This window comes from Pan paniscus, chromosome 1, assembly GCF_029289425.2.
Source record: "Pan paniscus chromosome 1, NHGRI_mPanPan1-v2.0_pri, whole genome shotgun sequence".
Classification (NCBI taxonomy): domain Eukaryota; kingdom Metazoa; phylum Chordata; class Mammalia; order Primates; family Hominidae; genus Pan; species Pan paniscus.
Window position 1 is genome coordinate 102,795,107 of NC_073249.2, and position 24,420 is coordinate 102,819,526.

The window sequence follows — 24,420 nt, forward strand, 5'->3', positions numbered from 1 at the left end:
CTCTTTTAAGATTAAAAAATAAAAGCAAAAATATTAGTTATGAAAATGAATATAAATATATTTAAGTTATTTATTAAAAGATCAAGGTTCTTAAACTAGGTTAGAAAAAACTCCAGCTATATACTGGATTAAAAAATATATGTATAAATTAAAAGTGAAAAGATTAGCAAAGATCTACCAGGTTTATGTGAATAAAAATATAGTAAAAAGGCTTCGGTAAATAAAAAGGCAAAGTGTAGGCAAAATTCACTAGATAAAACAAGGAATGTAAATTTAGAATGCCAAAAAAGTTAGACTTCACAATAAAAGTATAAGAGGTAGAAACCACTATGTACTTAGAAACTAGTATTAAACTACATAGCTCCTCAATGTACTGGCAGAAATAGGTATATACACAATTGGAGTCTTCAAACAGTGTTTTCATTCCTTGATAAATCAAGTAGGACTAAAATAAAACAGATTTAGTTAATGATTTTTAGTTTAATTGTTGTAATTTAATTTTTACACTTACATGAGTACATATACTTTTCAAACATCTCTGGAGTATTTTTGGAAGTTAATGGTGTAATAGAACAAAATTATAATTTTTATAAAATCCCATAAAGGAAAAGTACACAGCCCACATTCTAAATGTTTATTCTAAAATAAACTAGAAAATAGTACCAAGAATTTAAAATAGGAAAGTGTTTATTTGTAAATTACAAAACATATACATAAATAACTATTGGACTAAAGAAAAGAAGAATTATGATTACAGATTATTCAAAAAATAATAATGATTAGAAGATTACATATCAAATCTTACAAGATAGAACTAAAACTATCAGTAGGAAAAGCAGATTTATGTGCTTGCTTTATTAGAGCATGAGTAACATAAAATAATTAAGCTGAATTAAATTTAAGAAGTTAAAAGATGAAGTTAGCTTTTGAAGCCAAAAAAAACCCAGCAAAAATAAAAGCAAAGATTAATGAAAGCAAACACTAAAAATTATAGTGTTCTGGCAAATTCTGGAAAGTCCAGAAAAAAGAGAGAGAGAGCCACAGAAAGAGAGAGAGAGAGTTCACAAAAACAAATAAATGAGAAATGAGTTATAACTATAGATATGAGAGACTCTTAAATGATAAGACAATTTTATATGCAGTTAAATTTTTTTAATTCACTTATGTTCTGAGAAAATATAAATAGCTAAGATTAACTTGATAAGTAGTAAATCTGGATAGGCTTTTGTCAATAGAAAAAAAGTTGAAAAAATAATTAATTCCAATAAAGTTTCTAAGTGAAAACCATTTTACTAGTCTTTGCAATTTTTTTTTTTTTTTTAAACAGGGTCTCACTTTGTTATGCAGGCTGGAGTGCAGTGGCATTATCTCGGCTCACTGCAAACTCTGCCTCCCGGGTTCAAGTGATCTCCTTCGTCAGTCTCCCGGGTAGCTGGGATTACAGGCACGCACCAGCATGCTCAGCTAATTTTTGTAGTTTTAGTAGACACAGGGTTTCACCGTGTAGCCCAGGCTGGTCTTGAACTCCTGGACTCAAGCCATCAGCCCTCAAGTGATCCTCCCACCTCCACCTCCCAAAGTGCTGGGATTACAAGTGTGAGCCACCACGCTCAGTCTAAGTCTTTGCAAATTTTAAAGGAATAGTTTGCACATTGTATATACTGTTTCAGTACAGGAAGAGATGGAAAACTTACAAATTCCTTGTAGCATTAGCATAACCATAATAATCTAATGAAGATAGTGTGGAAGAAAAAAATTACAAACCAATACTACTTATGAAGGTTGATGTAAATTCATAAGTAAATTTCTAGAAAACTGAATGTGTTACTTAAACAATAAGAACTGGCTGGATATGGTGGCTCATGCCCATAATCCCAGCATTTTGGCAGGCAGAAGTAGGAGGATCACTTGAGGCCAAGAGTTCGAAACCAACCTCGTCAACATAGCAAGACCCTATCTCTACAAAAATAATTTTTTAAAAATTAGCGAGGCATGGTGGTGCATGCCTGTAGTCCCAGCTGCTCTGGAGGCTGAGGTAGCTGGATCACTTAAGCCCAGAAGTTTGAGACTGCAGTGAGCCATGACCATGCCACTGCACTCCAGTCTGGGCAGCAGAATGAGACCCTGTCTCCAAAAAACAAACAACTGTAAAGGGTCTGACATCTTACCCTACTTGCAAGCTAACAAGTTAGCCTGCCAGTTTCATGTGGCAGAAGAAATGAGACTTTACGGTCAGAGACAAAGGATTTTGTTGCTCTTGGCATACACAGGAAACAGCATAAGCATCAGTATGTTCATCACTGCTCCTGACCCCTCGCCCACCCGTTCTCAGGTGGGCCATGTGATATGGGCCCAGGTGGACACCTGCACATTCAGTGGATTGCATTACAGGAGAGGAAGCCTGAGTTCAGGAAACTCAGATCTTTTATTTTTTATTTATTTTTATTTTTTTTTTCTTTTAGGCACTTTTTATTTTCCAAAAAAAAATTGTCGTTAATATATAAACATCTCATTCTCTCAAAAAATTCTACAACTATACAGCTGTTTGCTCCATTATTTGCATAGGAAATGACCACAATACAAAAATAAGAGGGAAAAAGAAGCAAAACAGCAACCGATTTATGCTTTTCATGTAGGTGTGTTTCCACGTATAAACATTTTGAAGCCTCTTACAAAATTATTTACATCGTTTGTCATCTATTTACATCTTTTAAGAGCAACTTTTCTAACAAACAAAACTATAATTTATCAAGTTATGAAAATTGTCTTCTAAAAAAACTTACTATATTACCACATGATAAATAAAGATAATATTTTAAAAACAAAATTAAATTTTCATTTCAATTAAGACCCCTTTTGGCATTTTGCTGATTTATTCTGCCCTTTGGTTAACAGCATCAGCATCACATTACTATTTTATATTGCATATATGTAGCACTTGCTTCCTTAAGTTTTCAACATATCATTTATATTTAAAGGCAGACAGAGTCAGTATTAATAGATTAACTAAACTGCACTGTAATTGAGATAAAATTACTGTGCCTCACTGTGTATTACATGCAAAATCCACATAAATTGTCATTTAACCAACAGTACTGCACGAGCGAACATCTCGATATATGAAAACTGCATCATCAATTCAACGTTTCGGTACTTGAAACTGCATCATAAATGCAACATTGTCATATGTGAAAACGACATCCTAAGTCCTTCTTTTTAAAAATGACATTGCGTTTAGCTTATTGTAAGAGGTTGAACTTTTGTATTTTGTAACTATCTTTAAGCTCTTCAGTTTATAATTCATATAAAATGCCTTTTGTATTTAAAATAATCCTATTTTATTCAGTGCATGAAATTTGCTTTTTTAAAGTTCATTTGAATGATTATTCCTTCCCTCTAAAGAAATGATTTTGGTAATGTTGAGAGGTACCTTACCACAAATCCTAACTATAAGTGTATTCATGGTTATTTTCAAAAGAATTATGACTCTTCCCCAAAAGAATCCTAAAAAACTTGTAATAAACCTATAAAGCTGATTTGCATATTTACAAAATTTTGAATAGCAAATATAGGCAACTCATATATGTATATAATTTTTAAAAACCCACACATTTGTTTAATGGCCATTTGTGAATTGCCAGGTACACTGTATCTCTAAGGAATTACCTACTATTGAAAAAAACTACTCAATGCCAAGTAAAATCTTGACATACAATCCATTCTTCTTCTGGTGCCTGCCAACTGATTTGTTTACTGAACACTGTCACATTAAATGATGGTGCCTAGGTAAAAACGCTGCACACACTCCCCTCCACCCCCACCCCTTACCCATGTTGAGATGTGGCTGCCTGTCATGAGATGAGATCTGCTTGAGTAAAGCCATATAGATTACAGCAAGCATTCCAGATTCTTAAAATGACCAAACACTTTGGTATTAATACAATGTATTCCCTGTTTTCTCAAATATACAAAATATACATTTCCAGTTGTGGTTTTCTTGTTTTTTTTTTTTTGTTTGTTTTGTTTTGTTTTTACACAGGAATAGTTAGGTCTGTCATTTGAGGGAGCCCAGGGGACCTGGAACGGGTCACACGGGCAGTGCTCAGTTCTGGTGCCTCTTCATATGCAGGGCCAGGTGGTCAGAGCGCGAGAAGCTGCGGTTGCACACCCCGCACTGGAAGGGCTTGGCGCCTGTGTGCTTCCGGTAGTGGCGGGTCAGCTCATCCGATCACGCGAACCTCCAGTCGCAGCCTTCCCAGGTACACTTGTATGGCTTTTCACCAGTGTGAGTCCTCAGGTGAGCTTTTATTTTTTTTATTTTTTTTTTTTTATTTTTTTGAGACGGAGTCTCGCTCTGTCGCCCAGGCTGGAGTGCAGTGGCGCGATCTCGGCTCACTGCAAGCTCCGCCTCCCGGGTTCACGCCATTCTCCTGCCTCAGCCTCCCGAGTAGCTGGGACTACAGGCGCCCGCTACCACGCCCGGCTAATTTTTTTTTTTTTTTTGTATTTTTAGTAGAGACGGGGTTTCACCGTGTTAGCCAGGATGGTCTCGATCTCCTGACCTCGTGATCCGCCCGCCTCGGCCTCCCAAAGTGCTGGGATTACAGGCGTGAGCCACCGCGCCCGGCCCTCAGGTGAGCTTTTAAATGAGAAGACTTGGTATAAACTTTTGTGCAACCAGGGTAATCGCAGTAGTGGATGCGTCGTTTCTCCAAATCGGGGTTACTCCTTCTATTGTATCTGACAGGTTGCATGTTTTGTGAGTTAACTGGCAGGGTGGTGGGTAAATTTGGATTGTGAATTGCCAGTTTAGAAGCAATTGTAGCAGCATAGGATGGAGGTGGGGTTAAATTCTGGAGCATCTCTGCTTGTCTATCTGGACTTCCAGGCTCTGAGCTTGGTGGTGACGGGGGAAAGTAAGTGGCCTGTGGTGGAAGAAACTGACTTGGCATTGTGTATGTGCAAGGGGGCATGCCCTGGAATTGTTTCACTGCAGTCTGCGGAACAGCAGAGGTGTGTGTGTTAAGGCCTGCCATGGCAGCTGACATAGAAACATTAAGAGTGTCCATTGCTGCTGTCTGATTTGTAGAACTGGGCATATCTAGATCCGGTGTATTCAGTAGCTGGTACAGGTGGCCCTGCTGGGTAGGGACAGAAAGATGAAGATCTGGTGTAGGAAGTTCTTGTTTGATGAAAATATTGTGCACCTCTGGAGCTGCAGTCTGGTGTGAGCTGAATTATACTGGTGAACTCAGGGAGGGCCTGGGTCGGGGCCGGAGGAGGGGCAGTCGTTTCACTCTGGTGGCTGAAAATGGCAACAGGTTCTGTCTTGATGTGTGTTACGCACGGTCTCTGGGATTTGTAGAGGCCAGTTCTCAGGTGAGTGATGTCAGGGAGGAAGACGTTCATGTTGATACTGTAAGGTAACCCTTCAGTGTCAGTGAAGAACTGGTCTACGACTGAGGCGCTGTCTCGTCTATACTTTTTATGCTCTGGAATTATAGGAACTGGAGGAAGCTGAGGTGTCAGATACTTCTCCATTTCACATCTTGTCTGGACCAGCTCCTCTGGAGGCAGCCGCGGGCCGGTGGCGGGCGGCTGGGCCGGCTGCGGGGCCTGCGCGGGCGCGGGCTGGGCCTGCGCGGGCGCGGGCTGCGCCTGCGGGCGGTGGTGCGCGTGCTTCAGCTCCTCGCCAGGGGAGAGCGCCGCGTCGCGGGCCGGATTCGCGGCGCCCAGCACCAGCTTGAGCTGCGCGAACACCGGCTCGTCCTGCGGCGCCGGCGGCTGGGGCACGGGTCCCAGGCGGGCGCTCATGCTCAGCACCCTCGTAGCCATGGGCACTCGGGGGCACAGCTCCAGGCGCGGGTCGGGCGCACTTCCCACCTCGCCCACGCTGGCTTGGGCCGGCGAGCTCAGCGCGGGGCTGCCGGCGGAGGAGGGGAGGTTTCGGGTGGACTCCTCAGACAGCGGCAGGCAGTTTTCCAAGGCGCGCACGAAAAGCAAAACTCTTCCGCTCTTCCACACGTAAACGCCAACGTCCTCAGGGCGGCCACTTTCTCCCGCCCCGCCCCACCGTGCTCTCAGGCTTTCCGGAGCCCGCTCCCGCCACCGCCGACCTCCGCGAGAGAACTGCGAGCGCACGTACCTGACCCGCGACTCGAAACTCAGATCTTTTAAAATGGGCAATAAACATGTGCCCGCTGCCCATTGCTCCAGAGGGAGACTTTATGACACTGGATCAGTAAGAATGTTTGTTGCACCAGGGAGAGACACTATATTTTTAAGTCTGTAAGCAAACCTACCCTTCATTATGGAGGAAAAGCCTCTATCCTTGAAAACATACTCCCAAAGAGCAGTCAGTGCCTGTGCTCACAAGGAGTACAGAAATGTGAGAGACCCATGGAGAATTGTCTCCCGACACATCATTAAATATTATTCTTAAAATGCAAGGATGGTTTAATGTTTGAAAATATAATAAGACAAAGAAAAATAATATAATAAAATTCAACATCTAGTGCTGGTTGTTAAAGAGAAAACATTTTTTACAAATAGACATATTATTTACTTAAATATCTATTCTAAAGCAACAAGAACTGTCATGTTTTACAGTGAAACCCTGTAGACATTTCCATTAAAATTTAAACAAAATAAGGATGTCCATTATAATTGTTATTTAACACTCTTCTGGGAGTTCCAGTCAATAAAATAAAAAAGAAACATATGTAAAAATTGTAAGCAATGAAAGCCATTATTCTAAATGATATATTTATGCACAGACAACTCAGGAGGATTAAAGGAAAAACTTTAAAATTAATGAGGTCAATAAAGAAACTACAAACTAAAAATACTTTTTAAAAATTGTCCACATTGTCCATATGCCAACAATAACCAGTTGTTTTAAACAATGTGAAATCATAACTATTTATATAAGAATCTATTCCCAATAGCCTCCAAACATATAAAATAATAGAAATAACCTGAACAAGAAAGAATGCCACATTCATGAGGACAAATTCAGTACCTGAGACATGCAAGAGAAAATATTTAAGAAGAAATAAATTACAGGTTCCTAGATGGAAAAAAGGAATTCTGTAAAGATATTAAATACTTCCAAACTGAGTTGCGGATGAAACTAGATTCTAACTACATTCCCACTAAGATTTTAGGACAGAGATTTGATAAAATAATTTTTAAATGTATGTGGAAGAATATCACATGATGATAACAAGTTTCTAAAAATAAAGAGTACTAAGGTGGGACTCATCCTTCTAAATATTAAAATATTCCATAAAGCTACAGTAAAAACTTCAACAAACAAATAAAAACAGAGTGAAATTACAGAAAAATTAGTAGGTAGTGCAATGGAGAAAAACAGAAACCAGAAACAGGTTTGGAAACCAGTGGAGAAAGGATGGTGTTGAGTCAACTGTTTGTTTGTTTTTTCTTCAAAACAAAACAAAAAACTTAGAACGGTTCTCTTATATCAAATAATTTCTGGATGTCAAAAGTTATACTTTTAAAATAAAACCATAGAATCTAAAGGAAAATATAGGTGAAAATCTATTTATTGGGTTGGAAAGACTTCCTAAACACAAAATCAAGATAGAATAAGTCACGAAGGAAAATAAGAATAGATTTAACTGCATAAAAATAAAAATCTGTATATCCCAAAAGTCATTATAATGATATTCAATAACTACAATAAAATATTATTTAAAAAATAACAGACATATTCAACTATAGAAAACAACATCAGGTAGAGTTTACAAGTCAAGCTACAATTGATGTGCAAAAAAGTTCGTGTGTTATTTATGATGTAGAATAGATGAAGGGCGATAGACTGAAGTGGCTAGGAGCATGGGAGCAAATCCCAGCTCCCTTACTTGCGAGGGGCTTTCATCATGCCTCAGTTCCATCATCTGTAAAATGATAACAATAATACTATGACCTCACAGGGTTATTGGGGGAATTATATGAGAAAATGCAGCTTGACCCAGAATAAATACTAAATAAATGTTAGCAATAGTAACATTAGTTGAGGTATAGGGCTATAACTATTAATCGTTACTTTTTTTTTCTCTTGACTCACTATCTCCCCTCATCTAAATTAGGAGCAAGTTGAGAAACAAATGCAGGAATCCAGCTGATGAACATCTATCTATAATCCTAAAGGTTGGCCGGGCGTGGTGGCTCACGCCTGTGATCCTAGCACTTTGGGAGGCTGAGGCGGGTGGATCACCTGAGGTCCAGAGTTCGAGACCAGCCTGACCAACATGGAGAAACCCCGCCTCTACTAAAAATACAAAATTAGCTGGGCGTGGTGGTGCATGCCTGTAATCCGAGCTGCTCCGGAGGCTGAGGCAGGAGAATGGCTTGAGCCTGCGAGTTAGAGGTTGCGGTGAGCCGAGATCGCGCCATTGCACTCCACCCTGGGCAACAAGAGTAAGACTCCGTCTCAAAAAAAAAAAAGAAAAAAAGAAAAAAAAGAAATCCTAAAGGTTGACTAAACTGCATTAGAGAAGCAGCTCAACCTGTGGCTACAAGCCTACCACTTTTCCTTCAGAATTAAACACTTCCATCCCCAACTGCATGTCTGCCCTCTGCAGGAGCAAGAACATGCCAGAATAAGTGAGTCTTGTCAGACAGAGAAGCTGACCACATAGTGGGGCCCAACCAGCCATTCCAAGGAGATGAAACACAAAGCCTCAGGGCGTCGCAGAATTGCTGTGGAGAGTGACTGAACTGACACCTCTTCCATCTCAGCAGCCAGAGGAGTCACTCTGCCTTTGGAAAGAAGGAAGGAGGGGATTGAGAGAGGTGACAAACGAGGGTTCCATTTACATGTCTCCTTCTTGGTCATTGAAGAAGAGCCCCTCCCTCACAAGGAAAACATGAGGTGAGAGGGCTGAATATTCCCTCTCATTATCTGGAAAAAGTTTAATATGAAGCATTTATAAAGGAATATTTTACAGCCATTCAAAATTATGTTTTTTTGAAAGAATGTTTATTTTTTTGCCTCAGGCTCCCAAGAAGCTGGGATTACAGGTGCGTGCCACCATTCACAACTAATTTTTGCATTTTTAATAGATACGAAGTTTCTCCATGTTTGCCAGGTTGGTCTCAAACACCTCACCTCAAGTGATCCTCCTGCCTTGGCCTCCCAAAGTGCTGGGATTACAGGCATGAACCATTGCGTCCAATGAAAAATGTCTCTTAATATTAGACAATTGTTACAATATAATATGGAGCAATTGAAGGGACTATTGTACCATCTCTACCATATTGGCAGAGAAAAATTTTGAAAGAAGTACACTAAAATGTTAAAACTTGATTACCTTTTGGCAGTAGACTTATGGGTGATTATAATTTTGTATAGTTTTCTGTATTTTTGAAATCTTTCACAGTTTTTGTTACTTTGATATTTAGAAATAAAGAAATATGATGAGCTAGTAGCTTCTTAAGACACTTTCGATCCCTCAAACTAACAAGGCATTAATTTAAAAGGACTTAAAGTGCATGATTTACTTCTTGGCAACAGGTTTTTAGAAATGTGTCTGGAAGAAGAGGTTTTTTCTCCTCTTTGTTTCTATATCCATATCAGTATATTTTTATAAGCATGCATTACTTTTGAAAATAAAATATAAGCTATTAAAATTTGCATTTTAAAAAGTATTTAAAATATAAACTTTTATATCAAGAAATAAGAGAAACAAAGCAAAGTCAAATATACATATACATAAAAACTTCAAAATTTATGGCTGAGTTTAGATATACCACAATCCACCTAGAAGATAGGTATTTATACCAGGGCTCTATTTCTGTGTGATTCAAGGGCACCAAAAGGGCATTATAAATATTAATAAAAACCTCAAAAGCTAAACCACATTTTTATGGAGTTAGGAGCACAAACTGAAATAATTAATTTGAGAAGGAGACGGTGGTATTTTTCTATGGTTGTTTTGTTTTGCTTTTACTGAGAAATCCAGTAGTTCCAATTCTGTCACAAAAAGGAAAATTGTATAGCTTGTTGTTTTGAAAATGGGTGATGCGGCCGGGTGCAGTGGCTCACGCCTTGTAATCCCAGCACTTTGGGAGGCTGAGGCGGGCAGATCACGAGGTCAGGATATGGAGACCATCCTGGCTAACATGGTGAAACCCCGTCTCCACTAAAAATACAAAAAATTAGCCGGGCGTGGTGGCGGGCGCCCGTAGTCCCAGCTACTCAGGAGGCTGAGGCAGGAGAATGGCGTGAACCCGGGAGGCGGAGCTTGCAGTGGGCCGAGATTGTGCCACTGCACTCCAGCCTGGGCGACAGAGCGAGACTCTGTCTCAAAAAAAAAAAAAGAAAAGAAAAGAAAATGGGTGATGCTTGGGCCAGATGCGGTGGCTCACGCCTGTAATCCCAGCACTTTGGGAGGCCAAGGCAGGCAGATCACGAGGTCAGGAGCTCGAGACCAGCCTGGCCAACATAGTGAAACCCCGTCTCCACTAAAAATACAATAAATTAGCCAGGCGTGGTGGCGGGTGCCCGTAATCCCAGCTACTCGGGAGGCTGAGGCAGGAGAATCGCCTGAACCTGGGAGGCAGAGGTTGCAGTGAGCCAAGATTGTGACATTGCACTCCAACCCAGGCAATAGTGAGAGACTCTGTCTCAAAAAAAAAAAGAAAAAAGAAAAGAAAACGGCCAATGCATGATTGTGTCAGGCCACACACAAACATGCAGAGGATCAAGAATATTGTTTTCAGCACAGAATTTATATCTAAATGTCTAGTTGCTGATCTAGTCCTTAGGCCCTCCAGGAGTTAGGTCATCAATTAGGTGGCAATGTAAATTTGTACATACGTGTTTTCTAAAACCTGACTCCCATAGCTGAAGAATATAAAGGGAAAAACGCAACTGTGTAACTGGTCTCTTGAAAATAAAAACCAAATTGAATGAACGGAAAGGATGGGCATTTCTAAGATGAGGCTGCTGGATGGTGAATCCACGGGGACAATGATTAGAGGGGACAACTCAGCAAACCTACCTTCCAGCCAGACTGCATTCCCTGTATAGGCCTGAGAGCTGCTGCATTAAACTTCAATCATAACGGGGCTGTGTTCCATTTACATAGCACATTTCATCCTGAGAATTTGGAGGACTTTGTAGACGTTATCACATTTATCTTCACATCACCCGCTGAAAAGCATGTTGGAGCAAGTGTTATCTTCCTTTCACAGGCTGGGAAACAAAGGCACGTAAACAGTTCCTCCATGTTCCCTGATGAGCCAGAGAGGTAAAGAAGAGACAGTTGCATGTTTTTGTCACTGCGAAGGAGCCAGGCCAGCACACATTGAGGGTTGAACTTTGCCTTCCATTTCAAGAGGAATCCCATTGATGATTAGATAAAGCATCAGTATCAGCAGGTAGAGTTAGCAAATGGAAAGATGTGTAAGGGGCTCAGGAAAAGTCCATTGAACAGCATGGAGAGGGGGTTTCCTTGACTACTTAGATGCCTGAAATTCTACTAACAGAGTTCTTCCTTTAAATTAAGGCACTGCAATTGGAAAAGTCTAGTGTAAAGTATGAATAGCGCTAGAGGCATACTACCTTTCATCACTTTCAGCTATAGCATTGCAATATTGATTAATTTGTTATATTTTGTATCTAGTTATATTGCTGGTTAAATCCTGAGTCTCAATGGAATGTGACACAGGACAAATAGATTTGATAGAAGAAGGAAGTATTAGGATATGTTCTAAAGGCTTAAATCATTTTCAAAAAAGCTACACACTAATTAATTTGATTAACTAACTAGAAAAATACGCCCAGACTGATTCTGATGGAAACATAAGTGATGGTGCTGATTCAAGTCCTGCTGGCCACTCACCAGCTACACGTCCTCATGCACGTCAGCCTCCCAAAGCTCTCTTTCTCTCCTGTTCTGGGAGGACAATTGTGCAGTATGTTGGTGGAGATTCCTTCAAGGACAAATCATGACACAAGGATTGAGAACACGCTTGGGCAGAAATCCCAGAGAGCAATGAGAGGGAATGGTAAGTGAGACAGAAGGGACAGGAGACAAACCAATAAAGTGGCTGCCATGAGGTTACCATGAGGCCACTGCTGTCAATCTTTTTGAAGACCCTCTGGGAGACCTGGGAACCTACCCCAGAATTGTCCCACCATGGGGAATAGGAAGTCAAGAAATTTTCCCAGAAATTCCTACCCCTCAAAGGTTGAGGATCACTCCTGGACTGAGCACCTCTAGCTTAGCCCTCAATTTACCATCTTCTCAGGAGGCGAGGGCACCCTCTCAGGCAAAGGGACACAGCTGTCATGCCATCTGGCCTGCATGAGACCTCCTGGAGTAGGCAAGGAGACAGAGAGGGCACCAAAGGTATTCACTGCATGTATAGCCACTTCTTATAGCTGTTGAGCTCACACAGTGATGGAGAAAAATATGAATACAATGTGCAACATAATGTTAGGCACATAATGAAGGGCCAATAAATGGTAATTGTGGTGGTGAATGTTGCTATATTTTTTAAAATCAAGGCAGGCCTAGGTTTAGTGTCATAGCGAAGGAGCCAGGCACCATAGCCAGAAGCCCCTGGGTAGGTCTGGGAAGTCCTAGGAATTGGGAAAGGTGAAAATAGTACAGGTATGGGGCTGTAAAAGGCAAACTTCATGTCCTGCAGTGTTCTGCCTGTGGCTGGTCCTGAGGAGCATTGGTGGGTCAGTTTGGCCAGACCTCCAAAGAGAGCCACAGGAAAAAAAGAAGGCTAGAGGTCCTCATGACCCACCTCCCAAGATACAAGCAGACACTTGAAGTGGAAAATCCCTGCCACTCTGTAGGACAAGAACTACGTGGCCAAAAAGGGAAGCTGCAATAAATAGTTCTGGTTTAACCTGGGATGCATCACAGCTTCTCCAAAGTTTTGCTTTGACTTTAGGCCCAATTCAACCAACATGAAACACCCACAAATTAACTCCCAGGAAAAACATGGCTCTTTGAGAAGAGAACTGACACTTAGTAAGCAGCTGAGCCTGTCAGTCCAGGTTGCAGGATGGAGCGAGTGAGCTGTCGGCGGGCACAGTGGCTTGCACTAGCTGAATTCATTACTATTCCCTTTGTGTAGCCTTGTGCTTTGACCACCTGCATATATGGAATAGGACGTACAAAAGAAAACTGTTTTGTTTGGCAGGTGGGAAATCATTTCAATTGAGATATTTTTTCTGTTTACTCAAGTAAATATAAAGATGCTTTGATTTTCCACAAAGAAAGAGTTGTTATCCCTATTTGAATTTATGTTGCTTCAAAAACAAACATCTTACTTTTAGTATCAGAAGCAGACCATTCTGTTCCTTAGGGAAGCGACATTCTTTAGTAGACTGGTGGGAGACTTGTAGAATATTAAAAGGATAAGACAAATTCCAGAATAAATAACAGGGAAAATTTATTTTCTGAACTCTAATAACTATGATCTGTTCCTACAGTAGAATGGGCATTCAATAACTGGAACATGAAGGATTGGCCTACAGGGAAAGCCCAGGGTGGTCTGGGACCTCCCTGAACCTCCAGCAGATCTCATGAGACTGTCTTTAATTATCCTTTTCTCTCTCTCTCTCTCTCTCTCAGGCCTACAATGAACACTGTGTGGGGAAAAGAAAGAGAGATCAGATTGTTACTGTGTCTATGTAGAAAGAAGTAGACATAAGAGACTCCATTTTGTTCTGTACTAAGAAAAATTCTTCTGCCTTGAGATGCTGTTAATCTGTAACCCTGGCCCCAACCCTGTGCTCGCAGAGACATGTGCTGTGTTGACTCAAGGTTTAATGGATTTAGGGCTATGCAGGATGTGCTTTGTTAAAAAAGTGTTGAAGGCAGTATGCTTGTTAAAAGTCATCACTATTCTCTAATCTCAAGTACCCAGGGACACAATACACTGCAGAAGGCTGCAGGGACCTCTGCCTAGGAAAGCCAGGTATTGTCCAAGGTTTCTCCCCATGTGATAGCCTGAGATATGGCCTCATGGGAAGGGAAAGACCTGGGAAGGGAAAGACCTGACCGTCCCCCAGCCCGACACCTGTAAAGGGTCTGTGCTGAGGAGGATTAGTGAAAGAGGAAGGCCTCTTTGCAGTTGAGATAAGAGGAAGGCATCTGTCTCCTGCTGTCCCTGGGCTGACCCTCTCCCCACTATTGCCCTATTGTCCTGCCACATCCTCCTCTCCGAGATGGTAGAGATAATGATCAATAAATACTGAGGGAACTCAGATACCAGTGCTTGCCGGTCCTCCGTAAACTGTAAGCTGAGTGCCTCCGTAAGCTGAGCGCCAGTCCCCTAGGCCCACTTTTCTTTCTCTATTCTTTGTCTCTGTGTCTCTTTCTCTTCTCAGTCTCTCATCCTACCTGATGAGAAACACCCACAGGTGTGGAGGGGCAGGCCATCCCTTCACTGGACAGAACCAATGTACTTCTTACATATATTGATTGATTGATGTCACATGTCTCCCTAAAATGTAGAAAACCAAGCTGTGCCCCAACCACCTCGTGTACATGTCATCAGGACTTCCTGAGGCTGTGTCACAGGTGCACATCCTCAATCTTGGCAAAATAAACTTTCTAAATTAACTGAGACTTGTCACAAATTTTGGGGGTTCATAGTCCTAAAGTCATTATCTTATTTAATGGAAAAGCATTAGGGATGTTTCTACTAACATCAGAAGCAAGACATAAATATCTATTATCTCTGCTGCTGTTAGAGATATTAGCCAGTGCAATTAGATAAGAGAAATCAGTGAAAGGCATGAGTGACTAAATGAGTGGTAAAACTATATTTGCAGATGATATAATAATATATGTGGAAAATCTCAGAGAATCAATAATAAAACTAACTCAAACAATAAAATAATTTACTGAAGAAGATGGATATAAAATTAACATAAAAATCAATAGCCTTCATATAAACAAACAGGGGACATAATGGTAGAGAAAACACCATTTAAATAGCATCAAAATATATGTATTTATGAATAAATATAAGTATTTATGAATAAATTTAATGAGGTATGAAAACCTATGCATGGAAAATGTCAAAACACTCCTAACAGACAGTAATAAAAACTTGAATAAAAGGAAAGACATTCCCAGGTTCTTGGATAGAATTATAGCTTTATGAAAATACCACTTCCCCCTAAGTTAATTTATAAATGTAATACAATTCCATCAAAATATGAACAGGCTATTTTCTGGAGTTAGAGATTTTGATACTAAAGTTCATATAAAAAAAAAGATGGGTAGGAATGAGGTAGAAAAACACTGAAAAAGAAAAGCTGTAGTGATTAGGCTTACCAGAAATTAAAACATTTGATAAAGCCTGGAAAATTAAAACAGAGTGGTACTGGAGCACAGAGAAATAAAGAAGCCAGTGGAAGAGAATAGTCCAGAATTAGACCAAAATACATATGGAAATTTAGTATATGATGAAAGTGGCATCTCAAATCACTAGGGTAAAACATACCATATAGCAGTATAAACTCCAAGTGGATTAGTGATGTAAATATAAAAACTAAAACCACATAGTATAGAAAATAAATGGCTACATTATTATTTAGCCTTGGTAAGGAAAAGCCTTTCTAACTATGATTTAAAATCCAGGGGCAATTTTTTAAAAGATTAATAAATTTGACTGCATTTTTTTGTGTGATGAAAACCACCATAAACAAAATCAAAGAACAACTAACATATTGAGAGAAAATATTTGTAACATACACTAGAGAAAAAGGGCTAATATTCCTTATACATTAAAAAACCTTAAAAATTGAAGGACAAAATCCTGAGATGAAAATGAGGAAAAGGCATAAACAAATAATTCATTTGAAAAAAAAAGGAAAAGTTTCAAAATGGCTTTTAAACATGCAGAAAATGCTTAAACTCACTGATAATTAAGGAAATCCCCTTCTCATTTATTGAATTGGCAAAAATAAAACAAATATGAAAATACATTCTGTTGATAAGGCTTGTTGGTGAAGCTATGGGGAAATGGGCACTTTCCCTGTTAGAAATGCAAATTGGTACAACACTTTTGGAGGGATATTAGGCAATATCTAACCAAAGTGCACATACATTTCCCTTTTCACCTAGCAATCCCACTTCTAGGGTATGTATCTCTGACAATACAAAAATGTATATGAATAAACTTGCAATTATCATTTATAATTGCAAAACACTGGAAACAACTTAAATGCCCATACACAGAAGAGTGCTTGAATAAGCTGGAACAATAACATGGAGTACTATACAAACGTATAAAACAGTGAGGAAAGTCTCTAGAGTGGATATGGGGTGCTTTCCATGACACATTAAGTAAGGGAAAAACAACAACAAAACCCAAACCCAAAAGATGTGATTTTGAGTTATGTGATTCCTTGTGTAAGAAATCAGATATAAGAAAACACACAGGTATCTGATCCTTTATGGAAAAAAAAAATCAAGAATAAACAGGATTTGAATAAACTCAAAGTATCTACCTCAAAACACTTATCAGCTACAAAGAGAAATACAATAACTGTATAGTTGTAACCACCCAATGGGTTCTTCCTGCCTGCTGCCCAGAGAGAGCCAATTTATCAAGACAGGGCAATTGCAATAGAGAAAGTTTTACACATATAGAACTGGCTAAACAGGAGACTAGAGTTTTATTATTATGCAAATCAACCACCCTGAAAATTTGGAGACTATGGTTTTTTAAAGATAGTTTAGGAGAGGGGGGTGGCTAGGGAATGGGTACTGCTGATTGATTGGGGGTGCAATCATAGGGGTGTGGAAAATGGTCTTCATGAGCTGCTAAGTCCACTTCTGGGTGGAGCTGCAGGACCAGTTTGTGGGTCTGGGTGGAGCCATCCATTTTCAGAAACGCAAAAATCTGAAAAGGCATCTCAAAAAGCCAATCTTAGGTTCTGCAACAGTCATGTTATCTGCAGGAACAACTGGGAAGTTGCAAATCTTGTGACCTCTGGAATAATGGTTGGTAATTATTTATATCTACATGTTAACAGAATTCAGGTTCCTCTCATCCTCCTAACCTGGTGGTCTTTCATCAGCTTTACACAAAGGTGGTTTAGTTTTGAGGAACAGATACAATCTTTTAAACTATAAACTAAATTTCTCCCAAAGTTAACTTGGCGTAAGCCCAGAAATGAGTAAGGCATTTTGGAGGTTAAAAGCAAGATGGGGGTCGGTTAGATCAGATCCCTTTCACTGTCATAATTTTCTCACTGTTATAGTTTTTGCAAAGGTGGTTTCATAATGGAGAAAACAGCAGACACTAACCTAATGGAGTGCTCAAAATAAATAACACCATTAATAAGGCATATATCAGCATCATGAATCCCTTGGCATGATGTGCTGAAAAGGGATACAGTATCATTTCTGCGGTATTCTTGCCAAAATGGCATGACTTCACTCTAATCATGACAAAACATTAGACAAACCTAAAGTGAAGGACATTCTACCAAATTACTAATCAGTGTATTTATAGGTAGACAGGCATAAGCAGGGCAGGAGTGGGCTTTTCCCCCACCCACTAAAAATGTCAGGTGATAGTTTGGCAGTTATCACATTGCCTCTCTAAAAGTGATAAATTGGCAGCCAGCACCAGGGAGAGGCCTTTTCCTGATGGTCCACACCTGTTGCACTAAAGAGTGAACTGAGTATAGGTGCCAGGGAAACACAACTTCCTAGACATGCGCATTAGGAGATAAAATGGCAGGGTATGACCTTCCAAGGGCACGCCATGAGAAAAGGGAAGAAAGCCTCTAATGGGCATGCATACAGCTTCCTAAACACAGTGCACATGCTCATCTCCCACGGGTAAGGAGGGCTCTGTGCATGAGGGCAGCCTACTTTAAGGGAAGAATCATGGGAAAGAGGCCAGCCTATAAAGTCTTAGGATCAAGGTTAAACACTACTCTTGACCTTCACATGCCCACTTGGGTCTCTTCCAAGCATAATTTCCTTTCTTTCCTGTTCTAAAGCCTTTTTAAATAAACTTCCACTCCTACTCTGAAAGTTGCCTTGATCTCTTTTTCTGCCTTATGCCCCTCAGTCAAATTCTTTCTTCTGAGGGGGCAAGAACTGAGGTTGCTGCAGACCTGTATGGATTTGCCACCAGTAACTCAGATACCTTCCACTGGTAACAATCAGTATCCTTCAAAGAGTGCCAAAGTTATGAAGGATAAGGAAAGACTAGGGAACTGTCACAGATTGGAGTCAACTAGGGAGAAATACAACTCAATACAATGCGGGGTCCCGGATAGGCTCCTGAGGCAGAAAAATGATATTTGGGTCTATGGCCATACCACCCTGAACACACCCAATCTTGTCTGATCTTAGAAGCTAAGCAGGGTTAGGCCTGTTAGTACTTGGATGGGAGAAAAATGATATTTGCAGGAAAACTGGTAAAGATCAGATGAAGTCTGTAGCTTAGTTAATAATATTGTACCGATGTCAATTTCCTATTCTTGATAATTAAAATGATGAGAGAGATTCAACATAAGTGGAAGCAGGGTAAGGGATTAAAGGAACACTTTCTAGTGTTTTTGCAATTTCTTAAAGTCTAAAATTCATTCAAAATAAAATAATGCTTTAAAACCAAAAATAAATAAATAAAATGGGTCTCTTCTATTAAGCGTTTTCTAGAAACCTCCATCTTTCCACCACTCTCCTATAAAAGTTTTAAAACATTTTCAAAAGCCACTTATCACTATTCTTAAACTGCCAGTGATCAAAAGGGCAGCCTCGCGGGTTGCAAATTAGTGAAGAGAAAGCTAGAAGGAAGAGGAAGTGGAGCATCTGAGGGAAAGATTTTTAAATGAACTTCTTTGTGTTGCTAAATTTATTCGTATCCTGGAATGGGCTACAACCATCACAAGGACATAAAAATCATCAGGTAAATTCAAGGACTTTTAAAAAATGCATCTAATCACCTCCTGTCCAAAACATTCAAGCTTAACCTTTCTCTTGAAAATGCAATCTGCTCTTTACACCCTGCCTGCATACCAGATTCTGAGACCTAGATTGCCACAGGAGCAGAACCATCACCTTGTCCTGATTCAATAGGTTCTTGTTACATTATCAGCTTAAGATCCTGGGGTATGTGGAGATGTGCCTATTCATTACTGAAGGAGTTCATGCACAATTTATGTCCTTCACATAACTTTGTCCTTAAAGGCTATTTTCTGAATCCATTTCAGTTATGTTTTCCCAACAGCCATGTTAGGAGGTGACTGTTGTTTTTGCATATTCAAAGTAAAAGAAATGAGACAAATATCTCAAAATGATTGAGGTGCTCACAATAAAAATGTAGTGGTAAAGATAGTACCAGATCTCGTGTCTGTAGCTTCTGTGCCCTCTTTCATAGTCCAGAGGACTGAGCTACTCTAGCAAATGGGTATATGAGAACTGGTGACCACAGTTAATCCAGCTGACATGACACCAGCCATTACATTCAAGTGCAGTGATGTATTTTGCATTGCTCAGCTCTTTCTACTTTTCAAAGTCCTCTTCACATATTTCATTGAATTTGATTCTCAAACCACATTGTAATGTAAGTAGAATAGCTATTTCCTTTTAGTAATCGTAACATCATGCCATTCAATATATAAATAAAGCCCCTTTATTAACATTACCTTATCTAGGTCCCACTAAAAGAAAAAATATAAAGTAGTAGTGTCCCCATTTTCTAGATAACTGAGGCTCAAAGATTGACTGGTCCAAAGACACCCAGGCAATGAAGGGGAAGATGGAATGTAAGAGCAAGTCTTTTTGACTCATTATCCAGTCATATTTCCCCCACTGTGCAATAGCTGCATAGCAAAATGAAGAAAAATTACAAGTTTCTGACTATGAGTCCAAAAATGAGTTAACATGTGATTTTATGCTAGAAGATAATCTAATGAGGTCACTCTGCTTAGCTGCTTAGCTACCGCTGTTATCCCAGTGGGACTGGGCAAGAATAGAACCAAGTCATGCAAGTAAGAGTAGCACCTGATTGGGCACTGGGCTTGGATTCAGGTTGTTATCTCTATGGATAGCTGTGCTTCACTGAGGAACCATTCCAAATATGTTAGAAGAGCCAGATAGAACCTACATTAATTCATTGGTTAAAGCTCAGAAATAATCATGAGGTCTCTGAGACAGGAGACAATTAGACATAGGATGGCTCCTATTATACACAAAATTTCATTGAGTCAGCTCTCTCCGCTTTACTTCTTGCCCTAGTATATCTTAAATATGTGGTTTTCCCCTTGCCTAATCCAGGAGAGCTGGATTTCATAACTAACAAGACTTTAGACTTGTGCTTCACCTTTCAGCATGCTTCTGGGTTCCATGATGTCCCAGAGTCTACGTGCTTATGATTAAAAAAAAAAAAAAAAGAAACTGAAGAGGGACCCCAGTCTGCAGGAGTGAGATGGGCATGGGAAGAATTACATTTTCTCTGGTTCCTGGGTATGCTGAAGATGACATCCAGGAGAAAACTTCTGGCCCCTCAAACTGCCCCATAGCTCAGCCTGCAGGCTGCGACTTACAGTGACATCAGCAACATGATGGATTCCATCGCCAGCAGTCTGGACTCCAGGAGGCGCCCCAGGCGTGACTGATGTGCACAGGTAGGAGCATGTCCTCTGCGTAGCCTCTGCACTGGAAGAGCTTCAAGGCCTTTTCCTCCAGGGCTGAGGGGATTTGTGTTTCACCTCTGTTTGTTCTTGTGTACTTCTGTTTGGCGAAACTTTCAAGCACGCAGAGCAACATTCTGATAGATAGTGCAGAGAGGAACTGCGCAGCATCCTGGAGCCGAAGGTTACGAGGAAGAGACCAAAACCGGTAAAGTCACGGATGTTGTGGCCCGAACCTGTAAATCCAAACAATCTCACAGTTATGAAATGGAAAATTTGTGGGGAAAAACAAATGCTTTGGTTATTACAGTGTTACTACATTCATAAAATGTATTTCATTTGGGGGAGTTTACACAGGGGGTAATGAGATTTTTGCTTTATGCGTTATTTATAACTGCTTAATCCAGGTACTGTGGGTTTTTTTAATTCCTTCATTTTCACAGCTACAAAACACTTCAGTATTTCTAATTTATTTCTGCTTACAATACAGATGTTCTTAATTGTGTTTCTAACTATATTTCAACCGTTACGATCACGTTTGTTTGTGTCAGCGCACAAGCCGGGGTTGTATGTGCAATACACAATAGTAAGGCTTCAAGAAGCCTGTAAAAAGGCCTCTTGTGCTTTCATTATCAACAAATTAAAATATGCTGCATGGCACTATCTTTATCATCAGTGGTTTTAATCTTTGGATAATTCCCCTGCAGTTGGGTAGGCAGAGCGACAGCCCTCTCTCAGTGTAGAAAGACTGCATGCCTTAAAATGGCACTTTTCAAGATGACCATTTGGAAACAACATTTGGAGAACATTTGGGTTATGTCCTCTAACTGAATTTCCAAGCTGTTGGTAACGGACTAAAGAAAATGTAGTCTGTACTGAATACTAAGAAAGCAAGAGTGTAAGAGCCTTGAAGGTCATGTGTAAATATTGACATTTTATTTTATTTAGTAACCAAACTGGGGCCCTTGCATTGCTTATCTTGCCATAAAAACTCCTTACTCACTTTCACTGCCCTGCAGATTGTCAGGGAAAGATCTGATCTGAGCAGCTGTGGGTGCTCTTCCTGCCATTGCTAACAAGACTGAATTTTGTTTGTGCAAAATCTGAGTCAGAGGGGTGTTCCTCCCCTCTCATCTCCACCATGGACTGATGCACCTGATTAGGTAACAGAAATTTGTGGGCTGAATGCTCATGTAGTGACATGAAAGCCAAGATGCAAAAACAGTCAGAAAAAACAGCCTCCCACTCACTCAGAGTCAAGTCAGGTGTCTAAAACCAAAGTTATCTGGGGAACCAATAACTGGCTAATTTGGCCAGAATACCCTTCTCTGTGTCCTCAGCAGCAGTGTGAGGAAGAAATACCAGCATGTCCTCAGGCCCTGTACCCTTCTCAGAAACCAGGACTCTACCTGCAGAGCTTAATCAGGGCCATATTCTGAAGGTGAGATGCAGGCAATGGCCAGGTCTCTCCCCCAGCAGCAGTGGCTAGAATGCCCCACACACTTAACAACTTCCGGGACACATTTGACTGTTGACCTACAACAGCATTGCTTTCCTCTGCCAAAGCAAAGGGCTCTGCTCATGTAGAATAGGCTGGCAGTTTGGTAACTTGCCAGAGGCTCCTGTCTCCCTACAGTGAGGTCACCAGAATTGCTTCCCTCCTGAAACACAGTCGATTGAAATGAAGGTCCAGCAGAAATTAGGGGCCAGTGAGTTAAACATGGAGGCCACTTCCAATGGTCTTTAGCCTAAGAGGTTTTCTCCAAGTGAAAAGAAGAAAATTGAATATGGGAATAAAATGATCTTTTAATGCTTCATAACTCAACTCTCTGACTTACCTCAAAAAGAGAGAAATAGTGTAAAAAGCCAACACTGTTTTCTGCCCTCTAAATTTGAGTTTTGAAAGGTGCTCCTCAAATATTAATGATCTGGTTTCTGTGCCCAAATAAATGTCATGATTTACACCTCATGCTTATGGTTGCAATCCTAATCACCCTTCCCTACGCCAGCTTTATAAGTCTTGCCCAGTTCCACTACTGAAATAGTGCACTTGGATTCAAACAACACTCAAAAACCTTGTTTTTTGTTTTGTTTCATTTTTAACTATTACTGAGTGGACAGGGTCAATCCCATTCAAAATTCCCAAGTAGACAAAATCTGTCTGTGGCCCTTCCCCTTCCCCTCACCTTCTTGGCCGCCTCCCTCCATTCCCACTGATGAACTTCCAAGCTTCCTACAGCTCCACTAGTCCTTTTCAACCAATGGAAAACAAAGCAGTTTCCTACATTAGTGTATCTGCCTTCATAAAGTAGTTTAGTGTTTTGCACAAACCAAGAGAATGTTCATTTTAAAAGCAGGAAAGAAAGATTACAGATGGAATGTCAGACACCAGGGCACCTGGATAAAATATAATTTGGGGCAGGGGAGTATATTCTCATTGTCCCTAAAGTAGATGAACCAGTCAAGTCAGTACCCATAAGGTAGGCTTGATAAATCTCAGGACCAGGCACCTCCACCCCCAACAAACACACACACACCTTTCCACTGTAATGTTTTAGGCATAGTGTATTGTAGCTCTGCCTATCTACTCAGAACCTAATGTATTCACATGAAAGTAAACTAACAGAGTCTGGCTGTCCTGGTGATTCTCAAGACCCTATTGCCTCCTCACTTACCCAAAAGGAAAGGAGCAGTAGGTTTTTTTTGTTTTTTTTTTTAATTCAAGAAACCAGTAAAAAAAAAAATGTGTTAGTGTTTCTCCAAAACTTCTAAGTTAGAGTGGCACAATTCATTTTTTTTTAATAAAGAATTTGATTAACTCTGGTTAGCCCAGATTTGCTTCAGCCTAAAGCCCAACATCTCTTTTGCAGCGTGGTATCCTTCAGTTGCTCATACTTGAGCCAATAGAGGTGGGAGGGGAGATGGAGAAGACTGGTTTTATTTGAGCTTGTGAAAATGGCTTTTTATCAAGTTCAATGTCATAAGTTTTCTTCCACAGGAAAGTAGAATATATTTTCTGGTGAGCAATAGTTTTTTATTATATAGAAATGGTTCCTAATTCTTAGCAGACAGGGATTTGAGAAAACAGGGGAGTTCTCCCAAGTCACAACAAATAATGTGATGGTCAACGTGATAGACTATTGTACGCTTTGATAGCTAGTTTCAGACTGATTTTCTGACACATGAGAGAGGAGCAGTGCCTGCTGCCCATGGAAGGCGATTTGCTGGGAGGAGGAACACAAACATCCCCAAAGGCTACCAGGTCAACTGTCATTTTCAAAATTACCATTAAAAGTAGGCTGGTGGGCCGGGCACGGTGGCTCATGCCAGTAATTCCAGCACTTTGGGAAGCCGAGGCGGTCGTATTACAAGGTCAGGAGTTCGAGACCAGCCTGGCCAACATGGTGAAACCCCATCTCTACTCGAAATACAAAAGCTAGCCAGATGTGGTGGCTGGTGCCTGTGGTCCCAGCTACTCAGGAGGCTGAGGCAGGAGAATTGTTTTGAGCCCAGGAAACAGAGGTAGCAGTGAGCCGAGATTGTGCCATTGCACTCCAGCCTGGGCGACAGAGTAAGACTCCGTCTCAAAACAAAAAACAAACAAACAACAACAAAAAAACAAAAAAAACCCCACAATAATTAGCTGAGTGTGGTGGTAGGTGCCTGTAGACCCAGTTAACTGGGGGTTGAGGGCAGGAGAATCGCTTGAACCCAGGAGGCTGCAGTAAACCGAGATGAAGCCACTGCGCTCCAGCCTGGGC

The 24,420-nt window shown here is 40.4% G+C and overlaps 1 long non-coding RNA gene and 1 pseudogene across 1 annotated transcript in view; one reads left to right on the plus strand and one right to left on the minus strand.

Moving 5' to 3' along the window:
- The first annotated feature begins 677 nt into the window (after nt 1–677).
- Nucleotides 678–24,420, plus strand: part of LOC134730758 (uncharacterized) — a 29,501-nt gene continuing 5,758 nt past the window's right edge. Inside the window, exons 1-2 of the long non-coding RNA XR_010112711.1 lie at nt 678–4,297; nt 4,514–4,634. This is a non-coding gene — a long non-coding RNA (uncharacterized LOC134730758). The remainder of the gene's footprint in view (nt 4,298–4,513; nt 4,635–24,420) is intronic.
- On the minus strand, nt 3,962–11,168 carry LOC117981183 (Krueppel-like factor 5; annotated as a pseudogene).